Here is a 19,497-nt window from a genome sequence, read left to right as displayed (position 1 = left end):
GAGCACTTCTATGCTCCAAACTTGCCAGGTTGAATTGTGTCTGTATTCTGAGGGCAGCAGGAGGACGGAGGAGTGAGGACACACACATGTGGAACTGAGAGCAGCTGTGTGTGGGATTTCCCCAGCAAAGATAAAACCAGCTCCTTCATGCTGGCTATGAAGGCTCACAGTCACACTGACCCAGCTACAAATACTTTGATATGCAACAGACTGGTTTCTCTTCTGGTAGTTTGTTATCAACTGTTGTCACATTTATGGATCAATTTAGCTGGTAAGATGAAGGCTCCAAAGGACCAGCTGGAGATGCCAGGGATTGAACCCGGGGCCTCATACATGCGAAGCATGCCCTCTACCACTGAGCTACATCCCCTCTGTCAGAGTCACTGTTTAACTGATGCAGCAACACAAACACAGACACAACATTTTTCTCCTTCATTTTAGGGATAAAAAGGAAGTCAGCCTGTGATCTCAAAGGCTCTGTGATCTCAGTAGTTTCACTGTGATGTCAGCCCACACAGCCTTAGACCACAGAGGCAAGTAAGGCTCCAGGAAGCTGAGGCTGCTCCGTTCTCAGTCCAGTCCAGAGTGAAGGTTTTCCTCTCTGAAGCTTTCCAATCCAGCCCAGATCCTCTCTGACTAGCAGGAGTCTTTGACCAGGAAATGAGAATTATATTGAACGTCTGCTCATCCTCAGAATGAAGTAAAAGTATTTGTGTTCCTAAAATAATCTTCAGATGTTAAGATCAATTATTAACATTGATTGACAGCTCTAAACTGACCCATCATCACTATACAGTTGCAAACTGAGGACTGGAATATTTAGAAATCCACAGTTGCTCATAACAACTGGTAGTACAAGTACACAGTAGAGACGACTGTAGGAAGTAGCAGTTGTGAGCCTTGAAAAAAATGCAGTAAAGACAGGAAGCCCCATCACATTGTCAGTGTTTCAGTGACTGGCATTGTGAAGAGACTGAGACAAAGTCACGTTATGAATGGAGGGCTGAGTTGGAGCAGAGGGGGACAGGATCCTGGGGGTGGACTGTCTTTAGGGGGCTGAGGTGTCTGGTGGTCTTGGTGGACCCTCTGCATCTCAAGCTGAGACCACAGAGTCCTGTGTTCTTGAGTCATTGTTTATAGTCTCTGTTGTTGGAGAGCTCAGTGTGGTCCCTGATGGTCTAGTGGTTAGGATTCGGCGCTCTAACCGCCGCGGCCCGGGTTCGATTCCCGGTCAGGGAATGAGTTATTTAGAGGTTGAGGGAGAGGTGATCAGGTGGTCCACATGATGGTGGAGGTGATGAACTGTGAGTCCATCATGGCTCCACTCTCACCCCCATTGTAGTGTTCTTGGTTCACTCTGCCATGGCCCCACGTTGAAGGGAAACTGTCTCATTCAGGTTCAACCCTTTGTTAGACTCTATTAAGTCACTGACTCCTGCAAGGACAAACTCTGGTCAGTGTGGTCCCTGATGGTCTAGTGGCTAGAGTTGGTGCTCTCACTGCCACAGCCTAGGGTTCAAGTCCTGGTCAGGGAAGCTGTGGATACCCTGAGGTTCTAGCCAACTATGGACTGATAGCTGACCTCCCCTCCTCTCTAAAATCCTGGAGAAAGCAGCTGCTAATCAGCTGAGTGACTTCCTCCATAACAAGAGTTGATTTGAGGGTTTCAGTCTGGTTTTAGAGCCCAGCACAGAGACAGCACTGGTAGAAGTCACTGGATATATAAATATATATTATAGATAAATATCGGCCGACTCATCAATGGCTGAGGAATACATTCAGTCAGTAGCATGACAGTCCTCTGAAGCTGTAACGTGAGCCCACTTCTACCGACTAGAGGAGAGGTAAAATTACACCTGAAATCTGAGGTTTGTCCCTCAAAAAGAACCGCGATGTACTAAAAGTTTCCTCCCCAGAATGATTCTATCAACAAACACTTTAAATTGATATTCTGGAGTTTTATTTCAGTCGCCTGGAATTTGCTGTGGAGTGAGTAAGATGGTATTTAAATGGCAGGCCTATCCACTCGCGCTAGCACGAGCATTGCAGATAGCGTCAGCAGGACCAGACCCAATGGGTCCAGAACTGTCTCCAGTTGCTGGGAGCACCCTGGTGAGCTGGGAAGGCCAAAGGTCCAGAAAAGTGAACCTCCACTTCAAGACTGCAGCTGCTCCAGAAAGCAGCTGCAGTCTTGAAGTGGAGGAAGAAGTGCATGGACAGGAACTAGGAGGAGAGACCACATCACCAATCCAGAACAGAGTTTAAAATCCTTCTCCTCAGTCTTAAAGCTCTGAAAGGAACATTCCAGCTAAAAAGGAACCTCAGATGTGTTCTTGTGTTTTTATTATTTCGAACGATGGCAGGGATTTGGTTTGAGAGCATCCATGTCTAACTAGGTTTTGGTGCATACTGCTAATTAGCTCCCACCGCAGGTCGTGGGGGCAGCAGATAAACAGACAAATCATAACAAGAACATCCACTCCAAATAGTCAAACACCAGGGTGGTGATCAAGTAGAGCCTCTGCATGTCAACAAAAGCACTGACAACTTTAAAAGAGAACAGAAAGTTTATTAAAAGACAAGTTTATAAGGACAGTTAAAGGTGTGTAGACGGCTGTTTACACTTTAATTCAGCTGTAGAAGAAGAAGACCTTCACTGTGAAAACTCATCCTGTGTTACAGCCGCCCCTCCAGGACGGTCAGGGACCAACTTCAGTCCTGGTCCTGATACACCGGAAATCCAACCAATCCCTCCCATAGGAACCATGTATTTGTTAAAGCAGCGCTCGCTGTGTCTGTGTAGGAGCCGGTACTGAGCGTATACTGCATGTGTACTACTACTAAAGGTACTTCACCGGAGGCTCCAGCTGATGTCACATATTTCTCCATCAGCTGGATGACATCACTGATATCAGAGACTCCGCCCACTCATTTATTTTCACACATCTCAAAGACAATTCAGTGTTTGATCAGGGATCAATACATCAATATAAAGATCAGTACTTGGTGCCAAGTGGATCTTTGATGGTGACCTAAGAGAAATCAGATCAGCCCTCACACCCTCCTGTCCAATGGTGGCTCCATGATTTCAGCTTCATCCTGTCTCTTTCCTGATGTGTTTTCCCTTCTGCTTTCAAAAACTCTTTACACCCACAACCTTCATGTCTGGCCTCCACCACCATGATTAGTTTCAGTTTCTCCTCAGCTTCAGTCACACAACACAGGATGGACAAAGGAAGTTTCTCTGTTGCGTCGTCTCAAGTTTTCCTGACCTGAGGAGCTTTGTTAACTAACTCAGCAAGACTGATGTCTCTCAGCTGTGTGTTCTCATCATTGTTCTCCATGTAGACACGTTGTCTCCACTGACCATAATCCACTCACCTTCCTTCATTCGTTGCAGTGTCCCAACCAGAGACCAGTCAGGTGGTCTCTGTTCCTGCAGTCATACTGGATATTCGCTATGTGAAGGGGACCAACAAAGTGGTGGTGTACGTGTTGTCTAGAGTTCCTCAGTGTGGTATTTGATTGTGACCGGTTTTCCTCTCTCTGGTTCTCCTCTTGTCTTTTCCTAGCCTCTTAAATTGCAACAAGAGATGCTGGACCACCGGAGCAGGCCACTGGTTCCCCTCCTGATAGTTTGACCTTATCTGAGCAGTCCAATGGGGGACGTATATGGTTTTTAGAGGTTTAGTGAATTATCATTTTGGGATTCAAGAAAAATTACATTCATGGTATTTTGGTAGCGGGATTCCCTTCAGGACCCTGTTCTTGTAGGGGGGTGTGATGGTCCCTTGGCTGATGTCTTTCATGATGTTTCTTGTGTTGCAGCAGGGAGCTGGAGAGTGGGGAGCTGTTCATTCCTCCTAGTTGGTTAGTTGCTCTCTTCATAAAGAACCCGCCTTGCCGGCCAGGAGCCGCTCTTCCTCCTCATCCATTGTCACTTTCATTTTCAGCAGCCAACATCTCTTCCTTACAGCTCCCTTACACTCATGCAACCATAACATTGACTCCATTGCCTGTCAAATCCCATGGCTCTTTTTGTTCTATTTTGTTTTGTTGTTGTTTTCTTGGTTAAAAAAAACATTATTTGGCTTCCTACCCACATCTCCCACTGTTTTGCCATTGCTTCAGAGCCAAGTCGTGAGAAATGGTTTCTCCCCAGTGTGGGTTCTCATGTGACTTTTCAGATGTCCCTATTCTGAGAATTTTTTACCACAAACTGAGCAGGGGAAGGGTTCTCCTCAGTGTGCATTCTCGTGTGTCTTTTCAGACATCCCTTTTCTGAGAATCTTTTGCCACACACAGTGCAGGGGAATGGTTTCTCCCCAGTGTGCATTTTCATATGTCTTTTCAGATGTCCCTTTTCTGGGAATCTTTTATGACATACTGAGCAAGGGAATGGTTTCTCCTCAGTGTGCACTTTCATGTGTCTTTTCAGACATCCCCTTTCTGAAAATCTTTTGCAACAAACTGAGCAGGGGAATGGTTTCTCCCCAGTGTGCATTCTCATGTGTCTTTTCAGATGTCCCTTTTCTGAGAATCTTTTACTACACACTGAGCAGGGGAATGGTTTCTCCCCAGTGTGTGCTCTCATGTGTGATTCTAGATGTGCCTTCACTGAGAATCTTGTGCCACAAACTGAGCAAGGGAATGGTTTCTCCCCAGTATGTGTTCTCATGTGTCTTTTCACACATCCCTTATCTGAAAATTTTATGCCACAAACAGAGCAGGGGAATGGTTTCTCCCCAGTGTGCGTTCTCGTGTCTTTTCAGACATCCCTTTTCTGAAAATTTTTTGATACAAAGTAAGCATGGAAAAGGTTTCTCTCCAGTGTGTGTTCTCATGTGTCTTTTCAGACATCCCTTTTCTGAAAACGTTCTGCCACAAACTGAGCAGGGGAATGGTTTCTCCAAAGTGTGTGTTCTCATGTGTGATTTCAGATTCCCCGTTGAGAATCTTTTACCACAAACTGGGCATGGGAATGGTTTCACTCCAGTATGTGTTCTCATGTGTCTATTCAGACATCCCTTTACAGAAAATCTTTTGCCGCAAACTGAGCAGGGGAATGGTTTTTCTCCAGTATGTGTTCTCATGTGCGTTTTAAGATGTCGCTTTTCTGAGAATCTTTTGCCACACACTGAGCATGGGAATGGTTTCACACCAGAGTGTGTTCTCATGTGAGTATCCAAACTACTTCTGTAACGAAAACCTTTACTGCATGTTGAGCACCTAAATGGACGCTCATCCTCACTGACTTCTGTCTCAGATTCAGAAGGACCAAAGGTCACGTTCCTGATGATTTCTGATTCTCTTCCAGTTTTTAGTTTTTGCTCTTTTGAGCTGCAATGACTCACTTCCTGTCCTGGGCTCAGTTTCTGAAGCAAATTCCTCCTTGAGCCAAAGGGTTCCTTGTGCTCAGAGGTGGCCGTGTCATCAGGTCTGACCCAATCATCCTCACTGACTTCAGTCTCAGCTTCAGAAGAGTCTGACATCTGGTCTTCAGTCTTAGGTTGTACAAGTGTATCTGGATCTACCTTGCTGGCTGGTTCTGGTTCTGGTCCTCCACTCTCTTCTCCATCAGCTTCTGTTTTCAGAGGATGAATTGGGCTCCTGCTCAGAGACTCTTCTTTCAAGTTCTCCTCAGTTAGACTCTGATGAAGCTGTGGGAACTGAGGTTTCTCTTCGTCCCCTTCACTCTTCACAGGGACCAGAGTGAAGGGGAACGTGGTGATATCAGCCTCCTCCTGCCCTTGAAGCTGCGCTCCCTCCTCACTGGTCCAGAGCTCCTCCCACTCCTCTTTAATGTGGGGGGGGCTCTGGGTCCTGCAGCTCAGGGGGAACCTCTTCTTTAATCACCAGCAGCTGCTCCACATCTGCAGGACACAAACAGCAACATCAGAAATCTCTTCATTTGACTCTGAAACAGCGGAGCAACAGACAGAAACAGAAATCAACTCAATGAAAAGAGACGTCCTGCTACTGACGACCAGTCAGCAAACTGGGAACAGAAACGCTGGCTTCAGATGCTTGGATCAACGTTGTGTCACCCAGGTCAAAGGTCATAGGTCCCCTCTGCTGAATGCCTTTGTCCATTCATAATCACATTCACTCGTTGGAATGTTAGTGTCTATAATGGGACAAATGGACAATTCTTGAACGGCCAGTCCAACCCAAGGTCGCCAAGAAAAATCTTTCTTTTTTTAAAGTAGGCCTTTATAATATCCGTGTCAGCCTACATCTTAATGTCAAAAAAGAAGCAACATGCACAGCATCCTGGGCCAGCCTGACACACACACACGACACGGCAAGGCTGAGTGAAGCAGTCCTAGTCCCCTATTATCCAGCTAGAACCCTTCGCTCCCAGGATGGAGGGTTACTGGTGGTTCCTAGAGTTCTAAAAGTAGAATGGGAGCCACCTCCAAATTGTCCTGACTATTCATTGTGTCGACACGTCGTGACGTGAACATCAAGGACTGTGATTGGTCCGTTCAGAGGAGTCGCCGAATGCATTTAGAGGTGGAAGAACCTCCACGACAAAATGTGCGTCTCCGGAAGAAAATGGCCACAAGTCGTGTTTTTCATGTTCAAGGTTTTAAGTTTGATTCATGAAAACAAAGTCGTTCAAAGAGAAGCACTGGACTTTCTGTTGGAAATAGTTTTGTTTTGGAATCTGACAAGAGCCCCCGAAACCATAGAAAGACACAGCCACACCCCCTAGCAGCTTGGAGGTGAGCTGTAGAGCAACGCATTCCCTCAACACAGAACTGGGCACTGGGCTTCTCTCTCCTCCTCTCTGTCCTCCTATATGTGTCATACATAAATCACACACATTACTAACTCCTCTTCTCCCCTCATCCCAGATCCTGGTGCTGCTGAGGAGGCTGCAGACCTGAAGAGGCTCAAGCTGCCACCCGTAGCTCCACCTGCTCACGTCCCCGTCTGTCCATCAGTCTCTTCCTTTCTCTCTCTCTTTATCTCTGTCCCTCTCTTTCCTTCTGCATATCTGTCTTCCTCCATTCTCTGTCTTTGTCTCTGCCCTGCTCTCCTGCTCTCTTTCCCCCCAACCAGTCAAAGCAGAAGGCCGTCCCCACTGATCCTGGATCTGCTCGACGTTCCTGCCTGTTAAAAGGAAGGTTTTCATCACCACTGTTGCAGGATGTGCTGCTGGTGGAGAATTGTTGGGTGGAGGTTCATTGAAGGAGTTTGGTGCTGGACCTGCTCTACTAGTAAAGAGTCATGAGAGAACTTTGTTGTGATTTGGTTCAAACAAATAAAATTGACTTGACTTGAACGTGATGATAGTGTGGAAAAACTGTCAAAAAGAATGAAGACAGGTGAGAAAGAAAAGGGAGGATTAAAAAGAAGAGATTAAAGAAAAGCTATGGTCCTGCTGAGTGTTGTGATGCTCATGTTTAGCTGTCAAGCTAGCAGCTCTGGACTCACTGATCTGGACTGAAACTGCATTGAAATGAAACAACAGAGCTTCACTGGTGTCTGCAGGAGGTTTGCCTTTGGATTTTGTCCCCTAAATCGACTGTAACATTGGTTCATTCTGACGGGACTCATTTGGATATCATGTGACTTGCTGGAGACAGAGAGACTGCTGACACGTGTGTGTGTGTGTGTGTGTGTGTGTGTGTGTGTGTGTGTGTGTGTGTGTGTGCTGACTGAGTCCCACCAACATTGTGCTGCCTGCTCTTTGACTTTGTCTCAGGGGTTTTTCCAGTTGGTCTGGACCACTTGGTCTGATGAAGCTCCAGCTAGAATTCCTAGACTTTGTTTCCTGAGCTACTAAAACCTCCCTTTATGTTGGGAACAATGCAGCAGGTCCCTGGGGGACTCACCTGCTCTGTCCAGCCTGACTCGGGGCTTCAGCACGGCATCGAGCAGCAACCTCTGCCGGCGGTTCTCCCGCTCGTACTCCGCCACGGTTTCCTCCAGCAGAGCCACGATCTGCTCCGCGGCCGCCGCCAGCCGCTCGGTGAGCAGCGCTCTCAGCACCGGGACTCCAGCCGCTGAGTCTCCTTCTCCCAGCTGCAGCAGGAAGTCTTCAGCGGCGGCGAGGATCCGCTCCTGGACCGACACCCGCAGCAGCTGCGCGGCGCACATGTTGAGGTTCTACCGGCGCCACTCAGCCTTCAGGAGACAAAGACCGAGGCCGGGGGTTCACGGACTTCTCCTTCTTTCCTTGTTGTTTGAAAACCTCCCGCGTCTTCGTCTCGTTCTGTGAAGCGCGTTTTGATGACGTATGTGGTGACGTCCGAAGCCTCTTCAGCCGGCAGTGACCACCTGACTGATTCAGGACCTGCTTCTCCGGCTTGGCGTGAGATTCTAAATGTAAAGCAGTGAAACGCCGTGGTTTCCTCCCTCCTCGTCCTAAAGCGTTCGCTATTTGATCAAAGGAAGGAGAAACAAGTGACTCGATGTTGTGGAGGCTGAACTCAGAGTTGAGAGAACTTTCATTCTGATCTGAGAGCAGCAACAAAGCCACTGAGAAAAACTGAACCACTGTCAGAGTCGGCACAGCATCAGCAGTCAGGCTGTGTTCACACTGGGAGAAACCATCGGACAGAAACCTCCCTCAGTCACACTGAAGGAACCTGAACTGACTGCTGCAGCTGGGACACACACACACACACACACACACACACACACACACACACACTCAGCAGGAAACATGAACAGAGAGATAAAAGCACAGGATGCCTCCTCCTCCTCCTTCCAGAGATCAACTGATCTCCAGATTGACTTCAGTTCTTTGATCAGAATTCTTCTTCCTCCTTGATAGATTTATTGATACTTTGTCATAGACGGTCCATTCCTATTGGAGGATGTTAAAGAGCAGAAGAACCAGGTTCCCATGTATGGAACTAGAATATTTATAGACTGTATTGCAGTCGTTTCCAATATCCATCCATCCATTGTCTTCCACTTATTCCTGTTAAGGGTCATGGGGGTGGAGCCTATCGCAGAGTCTACAGGTGAGAGGCGGGGTTCACCCTGGACAGGTCACCAGTCCATCACAGGACCAACACATAGAGACAGACAACCATTCACTCTCACAGTCACACCTACAGTCAATTTAGAGTATCAATCAGCCTCGTCCCCTCTTGATGTCTTTGGACTGTGGGAGGAAGCTGGAGTACCAGAGAGAACCCACACAGGAACAGGAGAACATGCAGACTCACACAGAAAGATCCTGTGCTCCAGCCGGGACTGGAACCCTGAACCTTCTTGCTGTGAGGTATTTTTATCTCACAAGTGGAAAAATGTAGAATCTTCATGTCATTACATGTCGTTCTCCATTGGGTCACTAGGGGGCAGCACCTACCTGCATCACCAATATGAGCCTTCAGTCTGTCAGGGGGTAGAATTCAGTCACCACCAATGACATCAGAGTCAGAGTTTAGACATCAAAGACAGACATTAAAGCCTCTCTGATAAAACAAAAATATACTGCAATATTTTTTTCCAAAGTGAGACCCTCTTTATTCTCTAGTTTAATCTGCTGCAATAATAATGAGCATCTTTGTCAGTCTACTGATGAATGTCAGATATCTTTGATGACCAAACCTGGACGTTTGTCTCAGTTTGACTGGAAGTCTCATTCATTCATTTCTCCTCCATGATTTCCTGCAATGATTTCCTGGTTCTGCTCCATTCAGGTTCAGAGAGCTGAGATTAAAATCACTCAGGAATAAAAGAGGAGACACCAACAAGTCAGCATGGAAGAGGAGCAGCTTTTCAAACTGGTCACCCTGGCTGCTGGTCTGGGCCTCCCTTTGCCTCGGTGCTCCTTGAACCAGTGAAGGTCCTGGTCCAGTCTTCTCCACTGAGTCCTGGTCAACAGGGAGCACCTCCCCACCAGAGAGGTGCAGGGCAAAGGAAAGGAAAACTCCAACCAGAATGAACGCTGCACTAAAAACTGCCCTCCATTTCTTGAGGGGAACGTTGGGTCTTCCTCAGGTAAACGGCAGTCAGCAGTGGCTCAACATCTGAACTGAGCCCAGACCAGGTCAGCTGATCATTCACCAGCTCAGCCCCTCCCACTCATGACGAAGACCTTGAAAACCCCAACATCACCTCCTCCACCTCAGTCTGGCGTGTGTGGATGGAGGGCTGTGACGTCAGCAGCGATGACATCACTGACACAAACACACTGATCTCTGACTGGTCTGGTCTGAGTGGGATTCAGTGACATCACACAACCTGCACCAGATGAAGGGGCGGGGCATCCAGGAGCTGTGACATCACTGGTGACTCTTGTTGGGCCGCCTTCTTGGCCAAAGTGGAGGAGAACAGGACCCAAATACAGACGGGGGAGAGGAGCGTTCAACAAAAGGAGGCTTGAATGATGAAAAGACAAAGAACAACAAAGGAACTCAAAGCACCAACAGAGGAGAAAAGACAAAGTAGCAAACAAAAGCCAAACTTCCACTGGAAACTTGGAGGAGCTGGAACAGGAGGGAGAGAACATGAGGCTGAGAACCCTGGAGAATGAGAGGTGGACAAATCCACCAGCGCAGCATCAGGAGAGCAAAGAAACCAGAAGGAGCTTTGAGGAGCTGCTGACATGCAGCCAGGGAGTGTCTGCCTGAGATGGGAGGAGCTGCTCATCCACCCTGATGGAGAAGCAGCCATCTTGCTCTTCTGACGCCAACCGGCAGAAGGAACAGAGGAGGTGAGGGGCCTCACGTTGTCATGGCAACATGGAAACATTCCACTCTGTCAGCGATGCCTCCATCAGACGCACTTTGTCTTTGTGAAGATCAAAGTGAAAGGAAATAATAAAATAAAACAATGAAGGCTGCATGAACTGAGTGACACACTTGAGGATGACATCAGCGAAATGTGTGATGTCACACTGCTGAGTCGTGAGGTCACCACCAGAGAACAAATGAGTGATGAGATGCTGATTATTTACTCTCTACTTTAAATGATCTCACTCTCTTCCAGCTTGAAGAAGTTTGAGGATGAATGAAGTCAAGAACTGGAAAAATGGAGAACGTTCATGTCATTACATGTTGTTCTCCACTGGGTCACTAGGGGGCAGCACCTACCTGCAACTCCTGTGAGCCCTCAGTCTCACCTCATTTTCAGGCTCCAACTAAAATGAAGCTTCAACTCTTCTGAATCCTCTCCACCTGTCAGATCTGTTTGAAACTTCCAGGTTTGATCAACATCCCAGTCTGAACACATCTACAGGTCAGCAGTGACCACAGCGCCACCTACTGGCAGCAGGAAATGACAGATTTGACACTGAGATGTCCTCGTCACGGCGTGATGGAGAGTTCTGATGATTCATCAGCACAATCAGACTCTGAGAACTCCTCCCTGCATGGTTGATGAGGGTCAAAGTTCCCATGTGTCTCACTTCAGGTGGAGGACCAGAGATTTTAGGCTCATGTGAGTGGTTGATTCTAATGCAAGAATAACAGACCACAGACTAGTCAGTGAATAAAACTGCCGACTTCTTTATAGACAGAAAATGTCAGAAAAACAAAAACTATTGGTTCCAAACCCTTTACATCCACACACATTCAATAAAGGAGTCTCCCTCCAACCAACAGACAGAAACCAGACCTCAGGAGAATCAGGTTATTGACCTCTTTTGAGTCTTATTTGAAGTTAACCCGACTTATTTGAGTTGAGGTTAAATTTGGTGGCTGGATTTCTATGATTGTTTGTTTACTTCACGGTGTCTATTTGAGTTTCCTCAGTCTAGGTTCTCATTTGATCTTGGTTCAGCCTATTTATGAGTTTTAGTTCTACGTTCCCTCTTCCTGTTGGGTTGTTTCACCGGCTCTATCCAAGCTTGAACTCCCTTTCAACAACCCACTCATGGAACACCGATTTGGCACACAATCAGGAAACGTGAACAAAACAAAGTCATAAAAATAAAACTCAGGGCCAAAGTATTTCAATTTACAACTCAATCTCACAAATCAATAATCAGAGTCTCTCCCGTTCATCACCAGTCTTTTCGTTCAGTCCGTTATCAGTCCAAAAGAAATTCAAGGTGTCTCTGTGAAACCTGTCAGTTCTGTCCTACCACAATCCCACCGTCAGGGTCAGTGTCACCTGGGTGGGTGAGGTTTGCAGCGCCATTTTCCACTCCGACTCTCTCTCTCCTGTGGGTGGCTCGCCATCTTTTCTCCACAGCGTCAGGTGTGTTTGCACACCAGTGATCCCGCCTACAAAACCTGGCCAAATCCTCGTTCACAACGCAATCAACACAATCCAGAATCATGGACAGCAGTTGAGTCCAGTGTCTTCTCAAAAAATGAAGGGACCAAGGAGAAGACCTCAAAAGAGTCTGCTTTGTTTACTCTTTCCTCTCTCATTCTCGAGTCGTCCGTCTGCTTTAGTTTAGTTTATTTATATTTGTACAGCACTTTTCATCCAGAGACTGCAACACAAAGTGCTTCACAGAACTGAGAGAAAACAGGCAACGTTAAATAAAATATAAAACAATACAATAAATACATGTTAAGAACCCGGCCTTCCCAACCCACATGACCACATACATGCACACACTACCCCCCACACACACACACGCATACACACAACCACACACTGACTGTAAGTAGGAACATGGCAGGGCACTGAAAATCCTAGTGAGGAAAGACCACCTATGGGGGCCATCCTCACCAGGAGGTGCCACAGCCCACAACCACAGGGAGCGCCGCCACCCAGACCCCCCGACCCGGACAGACCGGGTACACTCCACATATAATGCAGAGCCCCCCAGCTCTCCGGGCCTGGACGATCCCAAGGACGACGCCCCTGTGGGCGGACCAGACACACCTCCCAGTGTGGAGGGCCCCCACCAGGACACACTGGAGCTAAAAACTAAAAGACTCAAAGAAGGTAGAGTAGGAAAGAACAGAAATTACAATGATATTAAAGTATCAGAATGACATAAAATATATATAAAATCTAAAAGTTTTAAGAACTAATAAAAAAGTAGAATAAAATAATTAAAAGACTAAAGTAACAATAAGATATCGTGATAAAATGAAAGGATAAGAGAGACTAAGTCAGTTAAAAGCTAAGCTAAAAAGGGGAGTCTTGAGCCTCCTTTTAAAAACATCAACAGTCTCGCGGTCCTTCAACACCTCACTGGCGCTGTCACCTGTCCCCACCTGCCTAAAGACTGCCACTATTGTCCCTGTCCCCAAGTGCTCCACAGTGACAGGCCTAAATGACTACCGACCCATTGCACTCACCCCAGTAGTCATGAAGTACTTGGAGAGGCTGGTCAAGGCCCACATAGAGGCCTCCATCGACGTCTCTGTGGACCCCCACCAGTACGCCTACAGGCAACACCGCTCCACTGATGACACCATTTCACCAGTGGTCCACAGAGCCCTCACCCATCTGGAGAGCAGGAACTCCTATGTCCACCTTCTCTTCCTGGACTTCTCCTCTGCCTTCAACACCATCATCCCACATGGGGGACCTGTTCAGTGGACCTGAGGACTGGTGACCTGTTCAGGGTGAACCCTGCTCTCACCAAATGTCACCCCCCCATAACCTTTAACAAATCAGTGGTACAGAAAATGGATGGAGTGACTGATTCACTGCAGAGGCACAGTGATGTTATTAATGGAGGAGTCTTTTCATTAAAGACTGAAGCTCCATACAAGACAGAGTCTGTAGACCAGAACATCACAACCTGGGAAGCTCTCACTTCTTTGGACAGACAGCTTTGATTTCATCTTCTACCTCTGTAAAATTGAAAGTAAAGTAAATGGAGCACCTGTGAAGGTAAAACTGATGATGTCATGACTTGTTCAGTCCTGCAACGTTAAAGTCCAACACGCTTTTGATTGTCTCTGATTCTCTGTGGCAAAATCCTACAAGAGGAAACAGAAAATCTTGAGGTTGTCTCACTTTTTTTTTAAAGAAACTCTGCATAGGACAGTGATAGGAGGCTTGTTTCCTTGATGAAAGAGACTGGTGCTCTCATCTTCTTCAACATTGACTTGTTCTACCAGGACAAGAGAATCTGAGCTTGGATGTCATTTAGCAGTCAAAGGCTTGTTAAACTGGTCAACATCAGCTGGTGTTCACTCTGATGATGTAGCGATGGTCTGGATTCTTCCTTCTGGAGCACCAAGCTGCTGGGAAGAAGCCTGATGATGTCAGAGTTGTGTTCAGTGGCTCCTGCTGGGTCCATTTCTGACAAATGGGCTCCAAAGAGTTCAGCTGTTTCAAAGGCTAAGAGAAAGCAGCACATCATGGCGGTCAGGAGACGAGGTGGCCGAGTGGTTAAGGTGATGGACTGCTGATCCATTGAGCTCTGCAGGCGTGGGTTCCAATCCCATTCTCGTCGTAGGAGACTTTGGTTTCTACTCCTAGATTATGGAATTACTGTGAGGCTTTTAACTGACAGACACCAGTTGAGTCAACTTCCCTTTCACAACCTGACCAAAACAACTCTGACACCCAGAGCTCACATGTGTCAATCACCTCTGGAGAAGGTCCCGCCCCCACAGAGCAAAAATCCTCCCATCAGTGAAGAAAACTGCAGACACCTCTTGGATGAGAGCTGAAGCGTCTTCTAGAAACCTGAAACAGTCCACTTGGAACGTTTAAATAATTCTACAATATTGATTCAATATTCATTGAGCATTTGTCCAAAGCCACGTGCATGTCTCACATGTATATAATATATATGTGACACTCTTTCATCTACTCATTGACCAAAAATGCAGTCTCATACCAGTAAATTTGTGCAGAAGAAAACGTTATTTGTGCTGCTTCTTTATTCATTTATTTAGTTTAGTTAGTATTTTTTAATGTGTTTTCTTTCAAGTCACATTTTGTCCATTAACTTCATAATCAGAGTCGCCATCTCATCACATGACTAAAGTCTGGGTTCTGTATTGGTGGTAAAATATCCTTCCATGCCCCTCACTAGTTTGCACACAGAAAAGCATATTTTACTGGTTTCAGATCTCTTAGCTTGTTCTCTCTCTTAAACCTGCTGAGGCAGCTTTCATTGTGTGATTCATTTTAAAATATAAAGATGGAACAGAACCATTGGAATCAGATGTCAGGACATTTGAAGGAATGTCAATCTCCTGTTGAAATGTTGCAGTGTGCAGCTGAGGCTCTCTGGCAGTGGCACCAGGAGCCACAATGGCAGAACCTGGACCCTCCTGGAGGAGAACCACAGGTGAGGGCCTTCTTGGCTCCAGATTGATGGAAATCAAGTGTCTGAGGCTGTTAGCAGCCATGAAGTTGATCTGGTTGGCACTGGTATTTGTTCTTGCTGCAGCTCAGGAGTGATTCAGGAGAAGAGTTTCAGAACAGCCAAAGTTGGGGACTGGAATTTTAAAATTTCCCCTGGAACCAAACAACCTGGGGAGGTAAAACCTCCAATCCTAGCCACTCAGATGCAGCAGCAGAAGAAGCTGTCATCCACCCTGACAGTCAGAGCATCAAGTCAAGGAAACATCACCATCTTGTAGTTCCAAACCTCCACCTGTCAGATTCAGCTACTTCTTATTGTGGGACTTTAAACTTGAACACAATGGAATTTGGACAAGGAGTTTTCCTTCCAGTCCAAACATCATCGTCCAGCCTCCAACCAGAGGTCCATCAGTTATCATGGAGCCACAGGTGGAGTCTGGATTCTTTTCTAGAATGAGACGGCAATGAGAGTCCTGCCAAGTGACATCACTGACATGAATGGATGACTTCAGTCACGTGACTGGAGGACACCCAGATAGCAAAGGTCCACTCATGTGTGTCCTCACTGCTCCACAGGTCTGTCAAATGTTCTGTAAAATAGTTGGACCCAGCAGAGCTGCTAGATTAGGAGTTGATGGAGTCGTTGCAGATACCAGGGTCCAAAGTCCAGCTTGAACCTGGTTTGTGCAGTTCTTTGTCAAGCTAGCAGCCATTCTTTTCACTGCCAAGCTAAAGTGACTTCTGTCAACAAAGGTCAACATACAAAAGGATATTTCTACTGTCAGTTCAAGATTTTGATCAAACTCCTTTTTCAGAGCTGGAACCTTCCTCTTGTGTCAGCTTTCTGTTCCCATCTCCATGGTAACGGTCAGTTTTGACCCACGTCTTCAATCAGCTGTCAAATAAACTAAAACAGTTTTCTATCCTCCAAGTTGTTTCCATCTCTTGGTGACCTTGTTAGGCTTCCTTATCCATGGAAATATTGGTTTGAAGATTTAGTTGTGGGCCTCTGGACCTTTTTTTAGTCACTAAACCCTGGATTTATTTTTTCAGCAACAGAACTTTAATACAAACACAAAATGAAAAGCAGAACAAGCCAGAACCCTAAATATGGATTTGCAAGGTCAACAAACAACAACCAGTCAAGCAAACCAAACCATCAGAAACCAACTACAAATTGTTTGAGTCATGACAAAGTCCAGGACCCACTTTTCACCCTACAATGTAAACCAATGGGAGGCTGTCTCCTCAGACACACATAGCCTCAAACTGACGCTTCTCTCGTCTACACTGTAACTCTCTCCACTTCACAAATAACTTCACTACATTCCTGACAAAAATGCCGACGAAAATATGTTACATTCAACTTTTGACCACAATCTGGGGATTGATGAGCCTTTTTCAAACAACAAACTCTCCAAAAATCCTCTCTCCTCTCCACTCTGACAGAGAGCAGCGGGGGAGGGGCTCTTAAGAGGCTCAGCTCTGATTCTCACTTGGTGTCACACTGAGGCTTCTACCTCCTAAACTACAAGTCCCACCGCTCTCATAAAATACATCCTTGGATTCAGGACGACTCCTGCTACTTTTCTGCAGTGGACAGAAGGAGGCTCAGGCCCTAACAACACTGCCTCCAGCTTTAATTAAGACCTCAGTTTTGTTCTCTGCCTCCATGACAGGTTAATGGACATCAACTGGTCCTGAGTCACCGGGAGACACGGCGATGTCCAGCTGAGTGACATCAGCAGGACTGTGGAGGTTTATACTGAGTCTCCTGACGACAAGTGGCAGTACAGAGATATTAAAGAGGGTCTGAGCTAAAACTGAACCTTGGGGAACTTCAACCTTTGATCTCAGAGTTCTATTTTTAATCTTAGAATTCTTTCTTTGATCTCTCCTTGATTTCTCAATGATTTCTTTGTGGACTCCAATTGTCTCTGATCTCTCAGTGAGACAAAGACAGAGCAGCTCCAACCTCAGCCTCCAGGAGGCCCTGATCCTCAAGTGGTCAGTCCTCTGTGTTGTGGCTGCAGCAACCCTGGTTTGAATCAGGGTCCCAGCAGCAACATTCCTACTGACTAGTGTTTGTTGTTCAACTGGACAGTTTGTCTGGTGAAGCTCTCTCAGACACTCCTTTCTTCATCCTCCCTTCAGGCTCAGCAGCATCAGAGTCAATGTGTCTGACTCAGACCAGAACCCTCAACCTGGAGGCTGTGGTGCAATGAGAACACATCTGACAACCAATCAGAGGAGGGTCTGTTTGACTCCTGAAAACTCCATTAAAGCTGAGAGGAACTTGTTCTTCATCTCCAAATTCCCTCCCTGCACGTTGTCTGTCCAGAAATCCTTCAAGTCCAAGTTGAACCTTAGACTAAAAGCTCCCAGTAGGTAATGCAGGCTCCACCTCACTCCTGGTTCTGGAACCTCACCAGTTCTTGCTCTCTCACCACTTGGATCTCATGTTCCTGACATCTCTGAGCTTGTTTCCTATCCACCTGTCTCATGTTGATGAGGTCATCCAGCCTGATGATCTCTAGGTTCTCCTTTGAGTGGTTCCCTCTGGGAGAGTTCTCCCTCTGTAACTTGTGTGTGTGTTTGCTCGTATCCTGTTTCTCCTTGACAGCACTTTAGTGTTTTTACCACTGGTGTCTCATCTGTGGTTCACCTTTTATTTTACTTCTTTGTCAAAGATGAAGGTGTTTGTGGTCATTCATCAATCATGTGATGGCTCATGTGACTGTGAGTCTGATGAAGAGCTTGTAGCGTCTCTCACTCTGAACACTTCAGGCTATTGAAGCTACTCAGATGTAGCCTGACTAGCTCAGTCGGTAGAGCATGAGACTCTTAATCTCAGGGTCGTGGGTTCAAGCCCCACGTTGGGCGTTTATCTTGAACATCCCTGCTTGTTCTCCCACTTTCTGCAGCTGTGGGGCTTTGATTGGAATTGAAAGAAAAATCACTGAATAAACAACACAAACACAGGCTGTGTCTGAAGTTCCACACCTGCACCTGACTCAGAATGAAAAACCAGTGTGGACTCAATTGTATCCACTGTCAATCCTGATTCTGGAGAAATTTCTTTGTGTGTTTTGATGGACGCGAGCCAAGCAGAAATTTCCCACAATGCAATAGGGCGGCGTTTGGTCAGTGTTGAGCAGGCGTCAGTCTGACAATGATGTCATATTATTGTGTCATCACCTGACCAGACCCAAAAGTAGGCTCAGGTATCAGTTTCTTCTCAATGCTAATGTCTGCTAGCTTAGTCTGCTACTTTGATGGCTCTGCCTGCTCAAAGGTCCAGACCCAAAAGTAGGCTCAGGTATCAGTTTCTTCTCAATGCTAATGTCTGCTAGCTTAGTCTGCTACTTTGATGGCTCTGCCTGCTCAAAGGTCCAGACCCCTGGATGTGGTGGTTCCTACCTGAACGTAGATTCTGTCAGCTCATGTTGTTAAATCAACTCACCTGGAACACCAGTAGATTTCAATGGACTGACAATGAGTCTCATTGAATGGGTGTCTCGTCCAACGAGAAACAATCAGTCTCAGGTTGAAGCTCATCAATGAGGTCTTGTGGATCAGTGGCTTGCATGAATGAATGAGTTGGAAGACTTCTTGGAAATTAAAGAGGATTTAATACAATTAAGAAAACCCTTAAGACAGAGTGATAATTCCAGCAGAGTAATTAAGGCCCATATTGAGTAGCAGGTATGAATTAGCCTGGATTTATCTGAGCTTCAAGTAGATGGCAAAGAGGCAGGTGGAAAGGTGTGTAGGATGAACGATGGTGACCTCCAACCAAATGAAGAGGACTGAGTGGAGGCTGACCAGCTCTATGGAGTCAGGCGGAGTTTGGCAGCGAGACAGGAGTCCAGGCCTGAATCGGTGAAAACCAACGTAACCGGCTGACGTTCTCAGCTGGATTCTCCCATCGATGTACGACGCCTCTCCAACGAACTGGTGGGAGGACGGCCTCCAAAGCCTCCACCTCGTCGACCATGGCTCCCGCTGAGATTCGCTCGATGAAGAAGGGAAGCGCGTTGATGGGCTACCCTCTGGTCTCAGGCTGCTGGCTGCCTGGACTAAGCTGCTCTTCTCCGACACAAAGGTGGCTTCTCTCTCTTCAAGGCTCACAGGAGGTCAAGAGTGTAGCGACCGTGAGCCGAGATCGATGATGAATTACAAAAACAGAAAATCAAAAAATAAATTAGAGGAATAGAAAAGAAATGGGGGGGGGGGGCGGACCAGCTGCTCTAGGAGCTCACACACAAAGGGCAGAAACAAGAAGCACTGAAGAGA

General features: G+C 46.6%; 2 non-coding genes across 2 annotated transcripts; one reads left to right on the top strand and one right to left on the bottom strand.

Annotated features, from left to right (window-relative positions):
• Window positions 1–298: 298 nt before the first annotated feature.
• Window positions 299–370, bottom strand: trnaa-cgc (transfer RNA alanine (anticodon CGC)). Its single transcript has one exon. It is a non-coding gene; the product is annotated as a tRNA-Ala (tRNA).
• Window positions 371–18,011: 17,641 nt separating this feature from the next.
• Window positions 18,012–18,084, top strand: trnak-cuu (transfer RNA lysine (anticodon CUU)). The gene has a single exon. It is a non-coding gene; the product is annotated as a tRNA-Lys (tRNA).
• The last annotated feature ends 1,413 nt before the right edge of the window (window positions 18,085–19,497 follow it).

The sequence above is a fragment of the Aulostomus chinensis genome, chromosome 1, assembly GCF_037954235.1.
Source record: "Aulostomus chinensis isolate RoL2024-O1b breed Wild chromosome 1, RoL_Achi_v1.0, whole genome shotgun sequence".
NCBI classification, from domain to species: Eukaryota; Metazoa; Chordata; class Actinopteri; order Syngnathiformes; family Aulostomidae; genus Aulostomus; species Aulostomus chinensis.
This window is presented reverse-complemented; position numbering and strand designations above follow the sequence as displayed.